The sequence below is a fragment of the Talpa europaea genome (assembly GCF_964194135.1).
Source record: "Talpa europaea genome assembly, chromosome: 6".
Classification (NCBI taxonomy): domain Eukaryota; kingdom Metazoa; phylum Chordata; class Mammalia; order Eulipotyphla; family Talpidae; genus Talpa; species Talpa europaea.
The window spans coordinates 68,704,696-68,727,572 of NC_140072.1; positions in this window are offsets into that span (position 1 = coordinate 68,704,696).

A 22,877-nucleotide genomic window follows, 5' to 3' on the forward strand; every position below is an offset into this window, starting at 1 on the left:
TTGAATATATGAGTATTTGGAGGCTACCCTGTTCAAGTTATTCTTGAGAATTACCTTGCCTGACTTCTGAGGTACTATGTAACATGGCTTCAACTGTAAATTTCATTAAATGATATTATTTAGATTACAATGAATGAGTACTGCATGTTGCCCTTTGTTGTGACTAGGTTCAATATCTGTCCATTAAGTGAATGTCACTTCTCAGAATTCACATTGTTTGAAATGCCTTTATAGGAATAAAGAGTTGCATTGATTTTTGATTATGTCTAAAATGGGTCAGTGAAAAACTGGTAAATATAAGGTTTAATCTCTGGGTAGGGGAAATTTCTACATTTCATTTATTGTATTTTTATGTCTTAAAAATATGCTAACTAGTTATTAAGAGGTACCTTGCATTGTATGTCTGAAGAACAGATTTTTTTTTTACTCTCATTAAATAGAGTACATATCCTGGGTTAAGCAAAAAATAAAATAACAGCAATGAGATTTGACCTTAAGTTTTCAGATGTGAAGGAAAAGAAAAAAATAGAAATGCAGAGAATTTAACAATTTTTATTTGTACTTTTTGACAACAGATAAATGTGAGAATGTTGTGTTTTTTTTTTTTTTTAAATGGGAATTTCTTTGCTGGGTCTTTATACAGAGTACATCTAGGAATAAAATCTTCAAACATAAACAGTGCCCAAACTAATGGTTCTTGTATCGACCTTCAGTAAAGGCAAAGAACATTAAGTTGTGCCTCAGTGAAAGCAATTCTTTGAAGTGCTGAGATAATGTGGTAAATGTGCTTTACTGTCTGATGGTTTCAAACAGGAATGAATCTTGGGAAATCAGACAGTTGGATGTCAGTGCATCCATTACACTTTTTCAATATGATGAACAAAAGAAAACTTAAGATTCTATAGAATTTCTATGGAAATTAAGTCTTTTTTTGGCATTTAGAAGTACAGAAGAAGTGTTTATCTCTGAAGCAGTCATTAAAATCCCTCTAACTGAAATTATTTATGATGTCTGTACCTCATATCTAGTCTTAGATTCATGTGTTTGTTTTCCTTGACATAGGTAAAGATATTCAGTTCTATTTGATTACATATCTAGAAAATTATGTTCTTGTGGATATCCACAAGGAGTTAAATATTCAGAAAATAAATGAATTAGAAATATATTTATATTCTCCTAAGTAGCTTCCCAATTCAAAAACAGAAATTTAAAGAGTTAAGGCTCAGCAATTTATAGCTTCATCTTCTTGATTGCCATAATAAAATTCCATAGACCAGGCAACTGAAAATAAACATATTTTCTTACTGTTTGGAGTCTGGAGATAAGGGTACTAGGATGGCCAGATTCTGTTTCTGCCTTACTGTAGACCACCTTCTCTGTGTCCTCATCTGGTAGAGAGAAAAAACTCTTTCTAGAAGGGTACTAACTCCATTGTGAAGGCCCCACTCTCATATCTCACCTCAATCTAGTAAATTCTAAAAGTCTCATCTCAAATATCACATTGTAGGGTTAAGGGTTCAACATGTGAATTTAAGGGGAGAAAACACAATTCAATTTATAGTAACATTACCTGGATTTTTGTGCTGTATTCATTCTAGAATTCCTTGCAGCCAGTACTCAGAGTCAGTTTTTATAGTCCCTTTTATGTGAGGCCATCTGTCTAACCAAAAGAAATTAGAGTTATTTTAGAGGATGTGTTTCCTATTTCCCTGCCCTCCCTTTATTTTTTCCAGAAAGAACATTGTCAGTAGATTCAGTTTTGAATAAATCTGGAAATTCTTAAGTGACTGATAGATTGGATGGAATCGTGAAAAAGAGAAAGTTCAGAAACAGTGCAGAATTTCTAACAGACCTTTTATCAAGCTTATTTTCATACCCACTTTCCATCACACACAAAACATACCCATAAACTCATATTAACTGCCTAGTAAAATTTACTCATTATCCATATAAACATATAAATACATATAATGTTATACATAAAAAATAAAATCCCCAATCTTTTTACTTTACAGATTTCATATGAATCCACTTACGCAATAGGAAAATTATCATATTCATTTAAATTTTGCCCTGCCCCACTGTCCCTTGTAGTCCCTTGTCCCTTTCCCTCCTCTCCTCTCTTAACCTCAGAGCACTCATGGTGTTTACTGATTGTCTGCTGATCTTTTTCAGGTGTTTTGTGTTATCAAATTGCTGTGTGAATGTCCAGTCTTTATAATTCTTATTTGTTTTACTGCACTTAATTCTATCAAACTCTTTCCATTTTGTTGAAAATTACTGTGTTTTATCCTTTCTTATGGCTATATATATTACTCCATGGTGTGGGTATACCATTTCTTCTTGATTCAGCTGTCCATTGATGGAAGTTTAGGCTGCTTCTATGTCATAACTTTTGTAAATAATGCTGCTATGAACATTTGTAGAACATACGGATTTTTGTGCTGATGTTTTCATATTCTTTTGATATATGCTCAAGCATGAGGTTGCTGGGTCATACAGTATTTTCAATTTTAGGTTTTTAAGGTAAATCCAGATTGCTTTCCATAATGATTGCACCAGCTTACTTTCTCACCACAGTTACACATTCACATGAACAAAATTTTCATCTGATTTACTTCATCACCACTAGTTACAACTGGATGCTGAAACTAAATATTCTAGATATAGGTGATAGGTGTTTGTGAACAGTCTTTTGTCTCTGGAAAAGGGGCTTGTATCATCTTATTAATAGAACTGGTCACACCTAAATATCATGTTTATTCTTTGGTATAAAAATTAGAGTGTTATAGCTAAAGTATGTTTATATGATTTTATATTCTTGAAAACACATTATTTAAGTGCTTGAGGCCAAAGCAAGCATATATGAAAGAGTGAGTAGTTTCACTGTTACCTGTTATCTGTAAGTGCATTGTTTAATGGTTAGTAATAAATATGAGTCTTAAAATTCATGTGCTTTGTTTTATTGTATTTATAGGATACAACTAATTAGAAGAGTGAAGACTGGGGTATATTCCTAGATTTGTCTTATTGAACATTGAACTCTTTGAGGGGACTTGCATAAATTAAAGGTTTCAGAATTGCTTATGGTCTGGCTGAATAAATACCAGGATTACAACATTTAATTCAATCTCTTAATATGATTTAATAATGTATAGAAACAGCTCATGGTCAAATAAATTGATGTGCATCAAATTTGCAACAAAAAAATCACTAGCAACTTGTTTTGGTAATGTTTGTAAAGATCTCTACTCCTCTAATTTAAAGGTCAAAACTTTATTTTAACCAAAATATTATTTATGGAGTTTTACTTTCTTCTTATTAGTTTACTTTCTTTTCTATTACTTCATTTTTTTTTAAGATTTATTTATTTATTTATACAAGCACCGGGTACAGTCAGAAGCGCGGGAGGGTGAGAGAATTCACCAGAGCCAGAGCAGGGAGCAAAGTAGGGAGCAGAGCAGGGAGCAGAGCAGGCAGAAGGACAGCAGTACACTGTTGAGGGGAGCAGCAGGCGGCAGTAGAGGTCTGCACGCCATGTGGAACCCTTGCCGGTGGCCGGGGAGCAGCCAGGGATCAAACAGGCGCTGCAGAGGATGTGGGCATCTTCACAACCCAGCGTTCAACTGCTGCGCCACTGGGGAGGCCCTCTATTACTTCATTTTTGAAAAGTTCCATGAACTCAAAAAATAGTTCCTATGTCATTGAAAATTCTGGATGACAAGTCCTTAATTAAAGAATGTCAATGTTGGTTACTCTTTGCTCATGTATAATATGCTTTCAGAGTACTTGAAACCTTAGGAAATTTTAAGTGTCTTTCCACTAAAATTCTTGAAAGAGAGAACAATATGATTGCAAAATCAAGCTCATATTGCAAGGGTAAGATTTCTTACCAAATTCTAGCTAACCTGAGGATTTTAGTCAATGCCAATTAAGGTAACTGTTTCATGCTCTGAAAAACTTCCTTTAGAATGAGTTAGAATGCGGGCCTCCCCGGTGGCGCAGCGGTTGAGCGCTGGGTTGCGAAACTGCGCGCGGCCTCTGCGGCGCCGGTTCGATCCGCGGCTGCTCCCCGGCCACCAGAGGAGGGTCCCACATGGCGTGCAGACCTCTCCTGCCACCCGCTGCTCCCCTCAGCAGTGTACTTCGGTCCTTCTGCCTGCTCTGCTCCCCGCTCTGGCTCTGGTGAATTCTCTCACCCTCCCGCGCTTCTGACTGTACCCAGTGCATGTATAAACAAAACAAACAAACAAACCAGCAAACAAATAAATAAAGCATGCCTCTATAAAAAAAAAAAAAAAAAAGAATGAGTTAGAATGCATTTACTTGATTTTATGACTTTTTTCTTGGTGTGGATAGTTGATGAATACTGTTAACGTTTCATTATTAGACATGGCCATAGAATGGGAAATACGTGTATGAAAGTTGCAGAATCTTGTGTGTTTTTTAAAAAGTTTAGCTTCTGGGAGTTGGTGAATCCATGGCACTGCTTTCAATCTAGTGAAGTAGAATACAGAGATAAATGCTTTGATGCTTTATCTTAAAAAGGAGAATCAGGGCACCTTCAGGGAAGTGAGATATGATATCAATAGTTTATCATTTATAAATGTAAACAAATAGAATCAGCCAAGTATGCATGCGTTAGTTGAGACAGTGTCAGGAGTGAGTGGAGGAGGGTTTCCAATCAGTTTATTAGATGACAAATATTGGAAATGATAATTGCCTCATGGTTTGACTGTCAACATTAGAGTCATACAATGTTGGTTACAATTTTCAGGTCTCTTAGTAGTTGTTTGCACTTGTGCAAGTCACTTTTCAGTGTCTGAGGTGTAATAATTTAGTAATTGTCAGTTAAGGTCATTTAACTGCAAAATAAGTTTTCTGGAATATTTACAAATTTTAATCAGTATTTGTATTAAGCATTTTTGGTTCGTGTTAGACTGAATGTCTTATTCCTGTGATTTTTCCATTCTCAATTATCCAGAAATCTTCACTTTTGGTTTGAAAAGCAGAAGACTTGAGGGTTAATGATACAGTTCTTTGCATGCTGTATCTCATTTTTGTTAGACGTTTTAATAAGAGAAACATTTTTTAAATTGTCTAGCAATAAGAACATGGTCATTCCTTCTAAATTTTGATGATAAAATCAGGTGGATTGTGGTTACAGCAGATATGGAAATTGTGATCAATAGTTCCTGGGAGGCTAATCTACGCATCTTGGGCCATATTTGGATTTGCTTTATAGATTATGCCACCCGATTAATTTTACATGAGGGATATACAGGTAGGAATGAGTGTTAAGTGGAGCAACCTCATAAGGTTTATTTACTTATTTACTTTTTATTTTTTAGGAACTAGGAAAACCACATTTAAATTAATCAAGTCAGGGGCCTTCCTGGTGGCACAGGTGGTTGAGCGCCGCCCAGTGAAGCTGTCTGCAGCTTCTGCAGTACCGGTTCGATCCCTGCCCGCCTCGGAGCAACCCACATGGTGAGCAGACCTCTTCTGTCTTGCCAGCTGCTCCCCTCAGCAGTGTATTTTGTCAGTCTACCTGTTCTGTCCCCCGCTCTGTCTCTGGTGTATCCTCTCACCCTCCCACACATCTGACCTGAACCCTGGCTCTTATATAAATAAAAATAAATAAATAAATCTTTTAAAAAATTAACCAAGTCAAAAATATCTGATCAAATCTGAAATTATGTTGAGCTTAACTCTTTGATATTGACATCAGGAATCCTAGCTTTGTTGCTTATTTGCTGTGTGACCCTGAATGAGTTACCGACTTCTCTAAGCTTAGTGCTTTCACTTATAAGATGTTAATAAAATTTCCTATACTATTGTAGATTTTGTCTAGAACTAAATAATGCAAGGAAATTATGGATTCACTCCATGGTATAAAATATATATCTGTTCAGAAAATAAAGGATGGTATCTGAGCCAAGGTCTTGAGATTTGAGAATGCAAAAAGGCAACTGACAGTTGTTGTGAAATAAAATGTTAGACAATTATTATATATACATTTATTTAATCCACAGACCAATCATGTTAAAGAGTTCTCATATTTATTTGTCAGGTGAGGGAACTGAGTCTTAGGCTGGCTTAGTAACTTGTCTCACAGCTAATAGCTGATGATGCCTAAACTGATCCACAGTTTTCCTATTCTCAGACATCATATTCTGTTCACATGGAATGTACTGTGCCCCTGGTTCTGCATTCTTTGCAACTATCAAAATATCATTATTTCCTATTCATTAGCATATTCCTTCTTATGCTAAGTGTATGTGCTTTACTTTGGCCCATGTTACTGCTTGATTTAGCATTGGTAAATTTGCTTCTATCCATTTTAACTGTCAGGAACTGCAGGCTATTGAGTTTCTAGTTAGCAGTTACGGTAAACGAGGGATGCGTTACACAGGTTATTTTGCAGAATTCTTTTTTGTTTTGTTTTTTGTTTTGTTTTGTTTTTTGCCAGTCACTTTTTTTTTAAGATTTATGTATTTTATTTATACAAGAATTGGGGTACAGGCCAGATACTCAGGAGGGTGAGAGGATTCACCAGAGACAGAGAGGAGAACAGAAGAGGCAGACTGACAAAATACCCTGCTGAGGGGAGCAGCGGGCATGACAGGAGAGGTCTGCTGCGCCATGTGGCATTCTTGCCAGCTGGCCCAGATCGAACCCACACTGAAGAGGCTGCGGACAGCTTCAGTGTGGCACTCAACCGCCTGCACCACCAGGGGAGGCCCTATTTTGCCGAATTCTTGTTTAACTTAAAAAACAAACACATTCATCTTATATGTATTTAATGAGCAAAAGACCAATGGTATCGAATTCCTTGCTACCCTTTTGAAAAGACATAACAGATTTACTATTTTCTCATGAAATTACTCTTGGATTTACACTATAAGATGCAAGATCTGCACATCTGTGACAGAATCAGGCATGACTGAAAGATGAAGAGAATGTTAATACAATGACCTCCAAGTGCTGTTATCACTGTGTGTGTGTGGTCCACCTGTCAAAAGGCTTTCAGAGAGGGCACAGAAAATCAGAAATTCTGCAGCTTACCCATATTACAGCTCCAAAATTATTTGAAAGTGTGAGGGGAACAGAATTGTTGATTTTGAGATATCCTGATATGTTAGTTACAGCCTTTACCAAATCCAATCTTTCATGAAAAATGGAGAAATGAGACAGAACAAGTTAATTTGTCATTCCCCTTACCCTTCATAGTTAATTGTATATTTTCTAGCTTGAAGATTGTTGGTAGATAATGCAAAATAAATATAAACTTAGACAAACTTCTGTATATATTCAGAATGCAAGTAAATTTGGTGTTTAAAACAGTGTTTGAAAAAGCTTTAATATTACTTGTAATGTAGGCTACACAAAAATAAATTGCTTTTATTTTTCAGATTTTAAATAGCATGAAAGTAAAATTAACAATCATTTCAGAGCATTACTTTTAATGGTTATTAAGTAGTTAGGGATTCAGATTCCTTGAACTTGTGTTTATCTTTCATTAAGCAGAATTTCTGTAGGCAAGATGAATACAGAGTGATCTTGGCCCTTGTTGTGTTGTCCTTTGAACTCCTGCCTTTTACTCATATACTATGCCCAAATTTTAGCAAATCACCCTATGTCAGAAGAAAAATATAAGATGCCAAAAATAAGTTCTTTCAAATTTCTGTCCCATTACACACAAATTCATTTAAGTACTCCAGTTAAAGAAGGAAAGGGTCAAGGCTGATCAATTTCTGGTGTTTTCTACCACATCCCCTCCTCTTCTAGTTTCTTATCCATCAGCCATTATCATTTTCTTTCTTTTTTGTTATTAATCTCTTTTTACTGACCTCTTTTTTTAATTTATAAATATTAATAATTCAATAACTATTAAGAATCTGCTTGATCTCAGGGTATTTGTTAATCACTGCAAATACAGTATGAATGAAGTAGGAAACAGTAAAGTTAGATTCTGGTTGGTGGAGAAGAAATAAATAAGTAGATATACAATATAGTTAATGGTAACAGGTAACCCTAATGAACAGTTCACCACAAAGGGTAGTTGGGAAAAGGCACCACTGAGAAGGTAATATTTATGGAAAGATTTGTACGAAGATATTTGTGTAAAGGAAGTAAGAGTGTGGAACATGTGGTGGGGAAGGCATTTTAGCAGGGAAAACACTAAGCAACAAAGTATAAAGGGACTGCCTGAGGGTCATGCCTGCCATACGCAAAGACAACAAGGAACCCAAAATGGCTCAAACAGTGAGTGAAAAATAGTATATTCATCCAGGTCTCTCTAGGCAGTTTTTTTAAATTTTTTTTTAAGATTTATTTACTTATGCATACAAGAGCTGGGGTACAGGCCAGAGATGTGGGAGGTGAAAAGATTCACCAGAGATAGAGTGGGGACCAGAACAGACAGACTGACTAAAACACACTGCTGAGAGGAGCAGTGGGAGAGGCAGGAGAGGTCTGCCTCACCATATGAGTTGCTCCCTGGCCAGCTGGGGATCGAACTCGTGCTGCAGAGGCTATGGATTGCTTCATAATGTGGTGCTTAACCCCTTGCACCACCAGGAAGGCCCAGTTCTTTTAATTTTGGTTTTTACTCTGAATGAAAGGAAGAGTGATTAGAGGGTCTGAGCAGAGGAATAGGGGTGTTATTAGTTTTTATCAACATCATCTAGCCTCTGTGTTATTAACATAGACCCTCAAGGGCAAAGGAAGAAGCAGGGGGGTAATTAGAAGGTGGTTACAAAATTAGAGACATGAACATGGTGTAAAATAGAATGGTGATGATAAAGTTGGTAACATGAGGTTAAAATATGGGTGTTTTTAAGATGATAGGATTTGATGATGGGTAGGTATAGAGCCAGGAAGGGCACAGAGCAGGTTTTCTATGATTGGAGCAGATGGATAAAGGAGAAGCCTGGAGCCCTCAGTGGCTTTTTCAGGGTTTTATTGGAATTTTACTAGGTACACGGCAAGTAGGGGCCCCAGGTGGGGCCAGGAGGCTGGCAGCCTCCCAGCCCAGGGCAAGTCTTCTCTCTTTCCTCTTTCCTAGTTCTCTGGCATGCTGTCTCTCTTCTTGCTTCTCTTGGCAAATATAAATACTGGCCCATGGCCCAAAGAAGGAAATAATACAACTTACAACAATGTAATGAAATGCAGGTGAGCATCCCCCCACCCCTCCCCAATCAGGCATGCAATCCTAATGGCCAGAGAGCAGGAAAGCCTGAAAAGCATTTACCCTACAGTAGGACATAAGGTATGAAATATTGGGCTTAAGAATGAAACAGACTTACTGGGGTTTCATTGTCTACCTGGGCTAAGAAATACTGGAGAAAGCATTACTCCCACCCTTACAACAACAAAGTCAAAATAAGCTAGTAAATAATTACCATAGGTGATATGACAATTTTCAACTTTTTTCAAATCCATAAGAGCTGGAGTTGCCAGTTACTAGTTACCTGACATATAACTAAATACGGATGTCTGCAAAGAGATACATGATATGGGGAGGATGCTTGTGCTTACATGGGGGCAGATCCAACAGATCCTGCTAAGAATTTAGCTAAAATTGTTAAGGAGTCAGTAAGGCTGAGTGTGGACTAGAAGAATATAGATATAGGACCCCTGAGACCTAAACACATAAGGGAAATCGTACCCACTTGTAGATGCCTCTTTATGACCACACTAACTGTCATAAAAAAGTTGGTGGGAGGTTTGAGAAAGTATCCTTCATGGCACAGGCCTGGGAGGGAGGATGATCAACCAACTTGGCAAAAGGCAAGGTCACTCCCAGATTATTCTTCCTTATATTATTTTAAATTGCTGGAGGTGGGGGGAGCAACAAACACTGTCACACTGAGGACACATGAGAAGCATTTCAAATGGGGAAAGGGACAACAAAAGCCTTCTAATCCTGGAAGAGGTGAAGAAATATGTGCTAGATCCTTAACACCAGCAGATGGAGGATTAGGAGCACTGCGAAGCCACACACAAACAGGAACAGGGACACTGGGCCTAAGCTGTCACACAGTGACAGTGCCAATCACCTGATTAAAACACTTCAAATAATTTTTATTTTTTTAGTTTAAGCAAAAGCTACTCAGGTTATATTGAATTAACTTTTCCTTAAATATTGATTTTATAGTTATTCTTTTTATTTTAGTTTTTTCTCTTTTTTTGAGGTAACATTAGTTTATAACAGTGTATATGATTCACATCTCTTCAGATATGTTACAACCCCACTCTCTACAACCCAGCACCCATAGTCCTTGATCAAAAGCATTTGTGCCCCCTCCTTGTGACTTATTTCACTTAACATAATCTCCTCTAGTTCTATGCATGTTGCTGCAAATGGCAAGAGATAATATTTGATTTTTACAGCTGAGTAATATTCCATTGTGTATACATAACCCATCTTCTCAATCCAGTGCTCTGTTTATGGAAATTTCGATTGTTTCCATAACTTGATAATTCTTGATTATTGTCAATAGTACTGCAAGGAACATAAGAGTGCATATATCCCTTAGAATTAGTGATTTGATCAAGTAATATTTAATAATTATGTTGAGAGAATTGAGAGAGAGAGAGAGAGAGAGAGATGTCTTCTCAGGAGCAGCACAAAGAAATAGCTGAAACTGAGAATGGAATTGCATTGACAGAAACCCTCTCAAACTAATCCCCTCTATAACTACAAGGTCATGCTAGGAGAAATTGAAGAATGCAGATAATAACCATAGAAACAAAACATCTAACCTCATTCAAACTCTAAACATATTGAATCAAACCTCTGTGTTTAAGGTTTAGGAAAGGAAAATGAATACTTATTTCTAGTGCTAAATAATTTTTACTTAAATCTCAAATGACATACGTAAACAATTTAGTTTTCAGCAAAATTATAAAATGTAAAAAAAGAAAAAAGTTTACGCACTGTCAAGTAACCAGCTGAACTGAACTTAAATATGACATGAAATTAAAAATATCAAAAAGTTTAAAATATCAATGATTAATAAGATAAATATTGGAAACGGGGAGCAACTTTTTGAGACCATGATCCACAATAATCTTATATGTTAATATGTATGTAACATGGTGCCAAGCAATTTATGTATATTATTAAAATATAATCATCACTAAAAAACTTTTTGTAATAAATTTAGTTATCTCTATTTAAGTATAAGGCAAACTAAGGGGTAGAGATTTTAACAAATTTATCCAAAATCATAGTTACTATGTAAGAGTGCTGGATTTTCTACCATCACAGCTTAGTATCTCCATAAGTTTCAAAAAAAGAAAACATGAACTGAATCTATTTCAAGTTAACAACCTAGGAAATTGTAGATAGTATACAATTAATTGGCAAAAGAATGGTTAAGACAGAGTCTTGGGGTTTATCTTGATACTCTAGAGTACTCCAAGACCACTTTCTATCTTTTTTTAAAGATTTATTCATTTATACACACAAGAATGGGATACAGGGGCCTCCCTGGTGGTGCAAGGGGTTAAGACACTAACTATCAAGCTGTCCACAGCCTCTGCAGAACGAGTTTGATTCCCAGGCCGGCCAGGGAGCAACCCACATGGCACTGCAGAACTCTCCTGATTCGCCTGCTGCTCCCCTTAACAGTGTACTTCAGTCAATCTGCCTGTTCTTTTCCCCACTCTGTCTCCTGTGAATCCTCTCAACCCCCACATCTCTGGCCTGTACCCCAGCTCTTGTATGCATAAATAAATCTTAAAAAAAGAATGGGATACAGGCCAGAGGTTTCCAGGGGGTGAGAGGATTCACCAGAGACAGAGTGGGGAACAGAACAGGTAGATTGACTAAATATGCTGTTGAGGGGAGCAGCGGGCAAGGCAGGAGAGGTCTGATGGGCCATGTGGTTCAGCTCCCTGGCCAGGACTAGAACTTGTGCTGCCTCTTAACCCCTTGAGCCACCAGGAAGGACCCTATTTTTTCTTTTTTATATATCCTTTAAAAACCCAAGCTGGGGGAGCCTCCCTGGTGGCGCAAGGGGTTAAGCACCACACTATGAAGCAATCGCAGCCTCTGTAGTACAAGTTCGATCTCCGGCCAGCCAGGAAGCAACCCACATGGCAAAGCAGACCTCTCCTGTCTCTCCCACTGTTTCCCTCAGCAGTGTATTTCAGCCTGTTCTGTTCCCTACTCTGCCTCTGGTGAGTCTTCTCACCCCCCGCATCTCTGGCCTATACCCCAGCTCTTGTATGCGTAAATAAATAAATCTTAGAAAAAAATAAATAAAAACCCAACCTGCAATTCCAATCTGGTAGCAAAGTCCAAAATTATACTAGTTTACTTATGAATTATGCAAATTTATTTTGTAATTTACTACACATATTTTTTAATGTACTGATTAATTTTTTCCTTATAAAATACACAAATTTATTCCCTGTTTGCATGTATTTTCCAATTAGTCTACACTTTTGTACTTCAGGCTTCAAATGATAGCTTTTGTTGAAATATTACAAAATGAATTGACTAAAATATTCTCAGTATCTATCAAATATGTGCCAATAAAGTGGGCACAAGTGATAACAAATGTCTGTTAGCTATAAAGGACATTTTCCATATATGTTCTTATACTGCATCTTCTAGTTCCCCCTTATTTTATTTTTTAAAATTTTTTAAAAAGATTTATTTTTCATTTATACAAGAGCCAGGGCACAGGCCAGATACATGGGAGGGATTCACCATAGACACCCTAGAGGATTCACCGTAGACAGAGTGGGGAACAGAACAGGCAGTTTGATGAAGTACACTGCTGAGAGGAGCAGCAGGCAAGACAGGAGAAGTCTGCTAGCCATGTAGGTTGCTCCGAGGCTGGCAGGGATCGAACCTGCACAGCTTCACAGCACTGGGGTCAACCGCCTGCACCACCCTGGACCCCCCTCCATATTTTAAAGTGCCTCAGAAGCTTGCAAAATTAGAAGTAACTGCATTCATTCTGAATGAATAGGTATCTGAAGATTTACAATGCAGCCATTATGAATGTGAAAAACAAAGTCACATTATGATTATCTTTGATTATAAGAAAATGCTTTTTAGAAAATCACTTGAGCATTTTTTCCTCCAATTTTATTGTAGATCATCCCACTACTTTAGTTATAGCTTAAAGCAGGTTTGCATAGAAAGAGAAAAAAAGTTTTGAGAATGCTTCAGTGCTTGATTTAATAAAAGAACAACCTCTGTAAGAATAATTTTAACCCTAGCATTCCCAAAGAATTAGCAGTTTTAAAATATAGGTAACTGTAGGGGCAGGATGGCCACTGAGCTGGTTATCTATGATCTGGCATATGGGTAAAGGAGAGTCTTGGGGCCCTCAATGGCTTTTTCAGGCTTTTATTGAGCTGCTACATATAGAGCAGTGGCCAGGTACACACAGACAGGGGTGCTGGGGGCCAGAAGGCGGGTAGGCCTCCAAGCCCCCTGCAAGTCTTCACTCTGGGCTTCTCTGGCCTTCTCTCTCTTCTGCTTCTCTCCTGCTTTTTTTTTTTTTCTCTTGGTGATTATCTCTCAATACACCTCCCAAATGGCCCACAGAAGTAAGGATAGCTTGCAACAATGTAACAACTGCAGGTGCCCCATCAGACAGGGCAATCCTAATGGTGGGAGGGCAGAAAAGCCTGAAAAACCATTTACCCTACAGTAACTTTAAAATATAGGCATAATAATTTCCTGAATATGCTAATATACTTTTAATTTAAGGTAGGTCTATCTATTGAATAGACTGTACTGAATTCAAATGGATACATATACAGACTTAATAACATCGATATTAGAGCATAAAACAGAAATGTAAGTCTTGACCTCATAAAGTATCTTATTTGCAACACAAGATTTTAATACAGGTGGCACAAATCCCTAAGCAAAGAGTGTACAGTTACGTTTACCATTTTATGAAAGTATGTAACTCTTTAAGTTTATTTTTAGCATCTCTGACTTGATTTTCCCTTTGTAAATCTTTTTACAGAAAAGGAAGTCTTTGATTTGACCAGTTTGTTAAATATCTTTCCGAAGTATCTTTGTATATTTTTGATATGGTTATTATCTCATTGCCTTTAATATCTAATATAATATGGAATTTAATTTCTTTAGCACCCACATTATATTAAACATCGGAAACACCACATTGTTTTTTACTTTTTAAGTAAAGTGAAGAAACTCATCCATAAGAATTTCTAAAGTGTCTGCCATTGCTGTGAGGATATAATCAAGTATAGATGTGGAATCCCTGATAGCTAGTCTCCTGGGCATGTTCTAATCCTGAGGGCTCTGCCCCTCTGAACTTTATTCTTTCCTAAAATAACAAAACGAAACTATATTATTTAAGTATCTGAAGAATTTTAAAGATTATGTAAAAAATTGCAAATTACCTTATTATGCAAGTGTTAGTCATTATATTCATTTTTCAAAATTAACATATAATTATTAAGTGTTAATCAACAAATATTCAACCAGAAAATATTTTTTACTTTCCTTTTAATATGTAGTTTTCCTCTTATTGGACACCTGAGCAAGTTTTCCAGATGTGATTATTTCATTCCTCTTTTAATTAAAAGTCAGTTCTTCACAGTGGGAATCTACTGAATTAATCTTCTGTTTTAGAAAATCCTGAACCTCACTCAGCGATTTGAATAAGTTCTGGTTGAATTGAATCCAATGTTTGTGACGACTGACTGCTTTAAAAGTACAAACTGCTTATATATTTGGAAAGGAATCCTAAAGTCAGGGGAAGAAAAATAAATATTTGTGCGTATCTTTTACTTGGATACTGTCATTTAATGTAATATATTTTGGTTGGTTGGTTGATGTGGTAAAAGATGCTGCCATTATATTAACAGGTACTGTTACAGAAATTCTGGCCTTTTACCCAGGCAGAGGAAGAACAAGCAATACTTCATGAAGTTGAGGTCAGGAAATGCTTTATTTCACATTCATGAGGTCTCAGACCTGGGTAGCTCCCTACAGTATGAGCACCAGTTTAAAGACCAAGGGTTCTTTTATACATAACTATCTTCATATTTGTTACACTGATAGCATCGATTTTCAGCAAGTACAACCATTTGCTGTAAAGTCCCCAGACCAGGGAGGGTGGAAGGGGGACAGGCAAAAGGGGAAAGAGGCAGACACCCAGAGATGGCCTTGGAGAGACAGACCAGGTTGAAGGGCTGGGCTACCATACCCCTTTTGAAATGCAACTTTGTTTAGATAGGAGTGCTGAGACCCAGGACTTTAAAGGAAAAGAGTTGTTAAGTAAGCAAATGTTTTAATTATGCCTGCCTTGGAATGTTTCTTGCACCTGGGATGGAAGTTCTGCTGGGATCTTTATTATATCCATTTGCTCAATAATATATTTTCTCATCAATACTAAGTCTTTGTCAAAGATAACTATAAATAACTTACTAAAAGCATAATAACAAAAGATGTTTTTATTTATCTTTGATCTAAACATCGCCAGTATCCATGAAGAGAACTGATAGGTCAAAAAAAGTCATAGCATTGATAAATTGCACATAGGTAATCCTAGATTACATAAAGAAGCAGCCAAAATCAGAGGTGCAGCTGAATTTGACAAATTTAAGAGCAGTTGGAGAAAAAATTCCCAGTATTATGAAAACATAAGCATCAGGCCACTGTAAAACTGATAGAGAATTTTTAAAGTGCATTTTTTTAAAGATTTATTTTATTTATTTATACAAGCACTGGGTACAGTCAAAAGCGAGGGAGGGTGAGAGAATTCACCAGAGCCAGAGCGGGGAACAGAACAGGCAGACAGACGGAGGACACTGCTGAGGGGAGCAGCGGGCGCAGCACGAGGGGTCTGCATGCCATGTGGGACCCTCGCGGGTAGCCGGGGATCGAACCAGCGCTATAGAAGCTGCGGGCAGCTTGGCAGCCCAGCGCTCAACCGCTGTGCCACCGGGGAGGCCCTTTAAAAAGTGCATTTATTTAGTCTTCCGGAAAACAAAACCTTTCTTTTTTTTTAATTTAAATATTTTATTTTATATAATTCTTACATCATTTTTCATCTTTGCACAATGTATGCATTTTCATTTTGGTTATATTCCCCCATACAATTGCAACCCCCCCCAAACCTTTCTAAGCAAGTTAGACAAAACTTACATGGTATTAGCTTTTGTAACAAGAAAGAAGAAAATATTAAGATTAAGTTAGCTGATTAAGTTAGCTGATTTCACTTACATGTTTTACAATTTTTTTAAAAAAGATTTATTTATTTATTTATACAAGCACTGGGTACAGTCAGAAGCGCTGAAAGGTGAGAGAATTCACCAGAGCCAGAGCAGGGAGCAGAACAGGCAGACAGACGAAATACACTGCTGAGGGGAGCAGCAGGGTGGCAGGAGAGGTCTGTGCACCATGTGGGACCCTCGAGGGCAGCTGGGGATCGAACCAGCTCTGCAAAGGCTGCGGGCAGCTTCGCAGCCCAGCCCTCAACCGCTGTGCCACCAAGGGGAGGCCCTTACAATTTTTTTTACTATTGGTGGCTATCATATAATTCAAGTGTTAATAAATTATCTCAATATGAACATTTTCATTGTTATCCTTTCATGATTTGTTTATCAGAAATGCACCAACAAATAATACTGACTTATTGGGTCACAAATTCCGTACTTTTGAACCCCACTATATCTAAATTAGACAGAATCTGTTGAGGAGGGTATGAGAATTCTCTGGATGGCATTGCTTGGTTGCTTAGCAATCAGTCACCTGATGTGTTTGGGGAATGAGGCAGTGAGCAAGAAAGCTAACTAAAGAGAGAAGTTACCAGATCTTTTACAGAGGCTAATTATATGTGTGGTAGCATCTGTTTCAAGTGTCTGCTTGAGTGTATAAAGTAATTGAAAATAGGCCTTTAGATAAACTTCACTATTGAGAAAGAAGGATATGATAACAATTGTATTGAGTTGCTCATACATTTTTTTTTTTAATATAGGGATCATATTCTCACGAGACTTCTAAGAATCTAAGATGTCCAATGTCCAGTAATGAATTATAATGACGTTAGGATATAACATTTTGAAAAGATGTTCTTTGGCATTATTGTCAGTAGAAAATTTTAATCTATATGAAAGATTACATTTAAGGAAAGCGTTCTTTCAATTAATTCTCATATACAGAGTCCTTTCTCAGAAATGTGATTTCATGGTGTAACACAGTTTTCTCTCAAAAATATGGAAGCTGTCCAACAAAATTTTTTCACACAATTACTGCATCTAAATTAGAGTAAGGCTAAAATTCTTAACATTAGTTTATGTAACATTATGTGTGAGCTACAATTCAAACTTTTCTCCACCATGAGTGACTGATAGACAACTGAGTCTAATACGATAAGATCTCCTACTCCTTATGGATTTCTTAATTCCTCTTCGAATAAGGCAGGGTTTAAAAAATAATATAAAGACTGACAGTAAATTTCTATAAGAACTAGCATGAAAATTATAGAAAGAAATATTGAACAAAACCTCTAAACCATGATGTATTACCTATATGGTCATTTTAAAAAAAATTTCTAGAACATATATATTTCCCTCACATTAATTTTAGCCTTGACTACTTACAATTAACTTCAAGGTTAAATTTTTAAACAATGAATAGCATAATTTTTAAATTCAGATAACATTCATATAGCATAAATTTAATCATTGTAATAATTTTAAAGTGTGTGATTCAATGATTTTTGGCATAGTCACATTGTACAACAATCACCACTAATCTAATATTTTAATCACCCCCCCAAAATAAAACCTGTATTTATTACCATCAATCTCTTCTGCACTCCCCCAGAGCCACCTACAAGCACTAGTGTATTTTATGCAGCATTTTATTTGCTTATACTCAATATTTCAAATAAATGAAATCATACAATATGCATTATTTTATGTCTGGCTACTTTCATAATGTGTATAAGTACTTCAATCCTTTCTGGGGCTACTTCATGGACATTTGGGTTTTCCTGTTATGGCCATTATGAAGACTGCTGCTAATAGTGCCATGTACATCTGTATGGATGTATTTTTGCATAAATATATGCTTTCAATTCTCTTAGGTATCTAGATAGGATAGAATTACTGGTTAATATGTCAATACTCTGTTTAAGTTTTTGAACTGTCAAACGTTTTCCCTAACAACTGTACTATTTTACATTCCCACCAGCAATGTATACAGGTTCCAGTTTGTCCACATCATTGTCAACAATTTAATTTATTTATTTTTTACTATAGTGGTCTTAGTGGGTATGCAGTGGTAATCTAATGTGGTTTGATTTTAATTTCCCTGATCAGTAAACATAATGAGCATATTTTCATGTACTTATTACCCATTTGTGAATATTCTTTGAAAAAAATATTTATGAAACTATCCATTTTCAAATTGATAGTCTTTATATTTGTTGCTGAGTTGTAAGAGTTCTTTATATGTTCTGGATACTAGACTTTTAACAGAGTTATTATTTGTACATAATTTATTCCATTTTTGATGGGTCTCTTCAGTAGCTAAATAGTGTCCTTTGATGCACAAGTTTTTAATTTTGATGAAGTCTAGTTTATTATTTTCTTTGGTTGTTTATGCTTTCAGTATCATGCTAAGAAATGGTTCCCTAATCCAAAGTCAAGCAGATTAATACCTCTGTTTCCTTTGAAGAATTTTATAGTTTTTGCTCTTATGTTTAGGTCGATCTTTAGAGTTAACTTTTGTATGTTGTGTGATAAAAGGATCTAAATTCATTCTTTTACAGTGGATGTCCAGTTACCCCAGATACATTTTGAAAGAGCTATTTGTTTTCATTGAATGATCTTCACATCCTTTTAGGAAATAAATTGTATGGTTTAAAACATTGTATAGGACTTGTGAATATTTTATTCTTCTTGGTGCTTTAGTAGATGAAATTTTCTTATTTACATTTCAGGATTACTTATTCCTAACATAGAAATAAAACTGATTTTTATGGTGATCTTATAGCCTATAATCTTGCTGATTTGTTTATTAGATGTAATATTCTGTGGATTCTTTAGGAATTTCTCTGTATAAGATCATGTTGGCTGTGATTATAGGATTGTTTTTTCTGTTTTTTCTTTTTTTTAATATTAAATTTTATTTTTATATTCCCCCATACAATTGCAAATGCCCCATTCTGACCCCAATCCTTCCCCTCCCACCCCCCACCCCCCAAAAAGTGTCTCTGGTTCATAGATTTTGTTGATTTTGATTTTCACTTTCTTATATTCATTTTCCTGGTCCCTTATTTAAGTTTTCTAGATTCCTGCTATGAGTGAGACCATCCGGTATTTTTCTTTTTCTTTTTGGCTTATTTTGCTGAGCATGATCCCTTCCAGCGCCATCCATGTTGCTGCAAATTGCATGTGTTTATCTTTTTTGAATGCTGAGTAATATTCCATGGTATATATGTACCACATCTTCTTGATCCAATCATCTATTTTTGGGCATTTGGGTTGTTTCCAAAGCTTAGCTATTGTAAACAGTGCTGCTATAAACATAGGGGTGCAGGTGCTCTTTGGAATTGATGTTTCTGTGTCCTTTGGGTAAATACCTAGGAGTGGAATTGCTGGATCATATGGAAGCTCTATGTTTAGTAGGTCAAGAAATCTCCACACAGCTCTCCATAGTGGTTGGACCAGTTTGCACTCCCACCAACAGTGCAGAAGAGTTCCTTTTTCTCCACACCCTCGCCAACATTTGTTGTTGCTAGTTTTTTTAATATGTGCCATTCTCACTGGTGTAAGATGGTATCTCATGGTAGTTTTGATTTGCATTTCCCTGATTACAAGTGATGTTGAACATTTTTTCATATGTCTGTTGGCCATTTGCATTTCCTCTTCAGAGAAGTTTCTTTTTAGCTCTTCTGCCCATTTTTTGACTGGATTATTTTCTTTGTTGTTGCTGAGTCTCATCAGCTCTTTGCAGATTTTTGTGATCAGTCCTTTATCATTAGTGTTGGGTGCAAAAATGTTCTCCCAATTGGTGGGGTTTCTCTTTGTTTTTGTTATTGTCTCTTTTGCTGTGCAGAAGCTCTTTAATTTGATGTAGTCCCAGCTGTTTACCTTTGTCTTCACTATCACTGCTTTGGGTGATGTGTCTGTAAAGATGTCTTTGATGTGCAAATCCCGTAGTGTTTCGCCTATATTTCCTTCTATGTATTTTATGGTTTCAGGTCTTATGTCAAGTTCTTTAATCCATTTTGAGTTGATTTTTGTGTATGGTGTGAGGTAGTGGTCAAGCTTCATTCTTTTGCATGTAGTGACCCAGTTTTCCCAGCACCATTTATTGAACAAACTTTCTTTGCTCCAATGCATAGTCTTTGCTCCTTTGTCAAAGATTAGTTGACCATAAATCTGTGGGTTTATTTCTGGATTTTCTATTCGATTCCATTGGTCTGTGTGTCTGTTCTTGTTCCAATACCATGCAGTTTTGATGATTATGGCTTTGTAGTATAGTTTGAAGTCTGGGAGTGTGATGCCTCCATTTCCTTCTTTTTTTTTCAGTAGAGCTTTGGCTATTCGGGGTTTTTGGTGATTCCATATGAATTTCATCAATAATTGTTCTATTTCTTTGAAGAATGCCATTGAGATTTTGATTGGAATAGCATTGAATATGTATATTGCTTTTGGTAGGATGGCCATTTTAATAATGTTTATTCTTCCAATCCATGAGCAGGGGATGTCTTTCCATTTCTTTGTGTCTTCTTCTATTTCTTTTAACAGTGTTTTATAGTTTTCTTTGTATCCAAATGATCAATGAAACCAAGAGCTGGTTCTTTGAAAAAATAAATAAAATAGTTTTTTCTGTTTTTTCAAAAATGCTTTTAGAATTTTGATAGACATTACAATGAATCTCTAAAACACTTCAGGTGGTATGGACATCATAAAATATCAAGGTCATCCTCGAACACAGTCTGCCTTTTCATTTATTTACATCTTTTTAAACTTGTTTAAGCTGTATTTTGTAATTCTCAATTGTACAAATTTTTCACTATTTTGTAGGTTATTCTTAAGTGTCATCAATACTGTTGTACAAGGCATTGTTTTCTTATTTTCCTCAGTTTGTTTGTTAGAAACTAATACATTTGTTTCCTTTCTATTATGCCTTCTTTTATTGATAATATATAGTTGGTGAGGCATCTATTTCATTTCATGGCTTCTTTTCATTCATTGATTCATTTTCATTTTTTAAGCACATTTAAAACAACTTTTATTTTTTTATTTTTTTAAACTTTTTTTTAAAGATTTATTTATTTATTTATACGAGCACTGGGTACAGTCAGAAGCACTGGAGGGTGAGAGAATTCAAGAAAGCCAAAGCGGGGAGCAAAACAGGCAGACTGATGCTGAGGGGAGCAACTGGCACGGCAGGAGAGGTCTGTCGCCATGTGGGACCCTAGCAGATGTCCGGGGACCAAACCGGCGCTGCAGAAGCTGCGGGCAGCTTCGCAGCCCAGTGCTCAACCGCTGAGCCACCAGGGGAGGCCCTAAAACAACTTTTAAATCTTTGTCTAGTAAGTTCTATATTTGGGTTTCCACAGAAAGAGTTTCTGCTGATTCTTTGTTTTGTATGGTTCATACTTTTATTTTAACATGCCTTGTTATTTTTGTTGAAAATCAGACATTTTTAATATTACAATTGTGCAAATTTGGAAATATTTCCCTTCCTCCCCTGGGCATTTTTGTATTATTGTCTGTTTGGTTAAAAAAACAAACAAACAAACAAACAAACAAAAAAACCCTTCTCTGATAAGAACTGTGTTGCTTTGGGACACACAGTTACAAAAAGAAATAGAGCCATATAAACTACACATAATACTCACATGGATTGTTTTATCCATACTCATTTTTCCATTCCAATAATTGAAAATAGCGCTTACATGCTTGTTGTATTGTGCCAGAAAGGGGGGAACTAAATTCGACTTGACCCTCTTCATCATTAACCTTCCTCTTTGCCAAGACTCAGTGTTGGGGAAATCAGCCAGCAGTTACCATATAGCTATATTTACTTAGAGCAGCAAACAGTAATAAATGTAGAATATGATTATCTCTTCTCTCTGGTACTTCCCCACCAGTGTTTACTCTCAAATATGGTGACCTCATGTAAGACTGGAGAATTGTGGGGAAGATGTATTATGATTTAAAATTAAATGTTTGGGGAAAATTTCTACAACTATACAGAGAGATATTAAAATGACAAAGATTTTGTTACTTTTTGTGTGTGTGTGTGGGGGGGGCACCCTCGCCAGTGGCTGGGGAACGAACCCGGCACTGCAGGGGCTGCGGGCAGCCTCGCAGCCCAGCACTCTACCATTGCGCCATCAGGGGAGGCCTGATTTTTCTACTTTCAAAATTAAATTTGTTGTGCATATTCTGCTTGTGTATATGTGTGTGTGAAGTAATTTTGACTTCTCTTAGTAACAAAGCTCCAGAATACTGTTTCAACTTGTTTAATTCCAGTAAAGAGGTTTTGGATGTTATTCCTATCTGACACTTCAGAAAAATATCGGCTGAGTAATAGCAAACAAATATAGGAATTTATTGTTTATGAATTCTTGGTTATAATTTTTTATGGTTTTCCCGTCAAAAAAATATATTCACAAAGGAAAAAAAAATGTTCAGAGATGTTGAGAACAACCTAGAGTCAAATGTCTAAAAGGGGGCTAACTATAAACCATATACTTTCCTGATACCTTACACTTAGAAATATTGCTTGGCATGTTTGAGTGACAGATGCTTAGTATGAACCATTTCTTTGTGAAGGAGTTCATGGAAATGATTCAGTGCAGTTCTGAAATTTTCCCTCAGTCTGTTCTCTAGGGAGG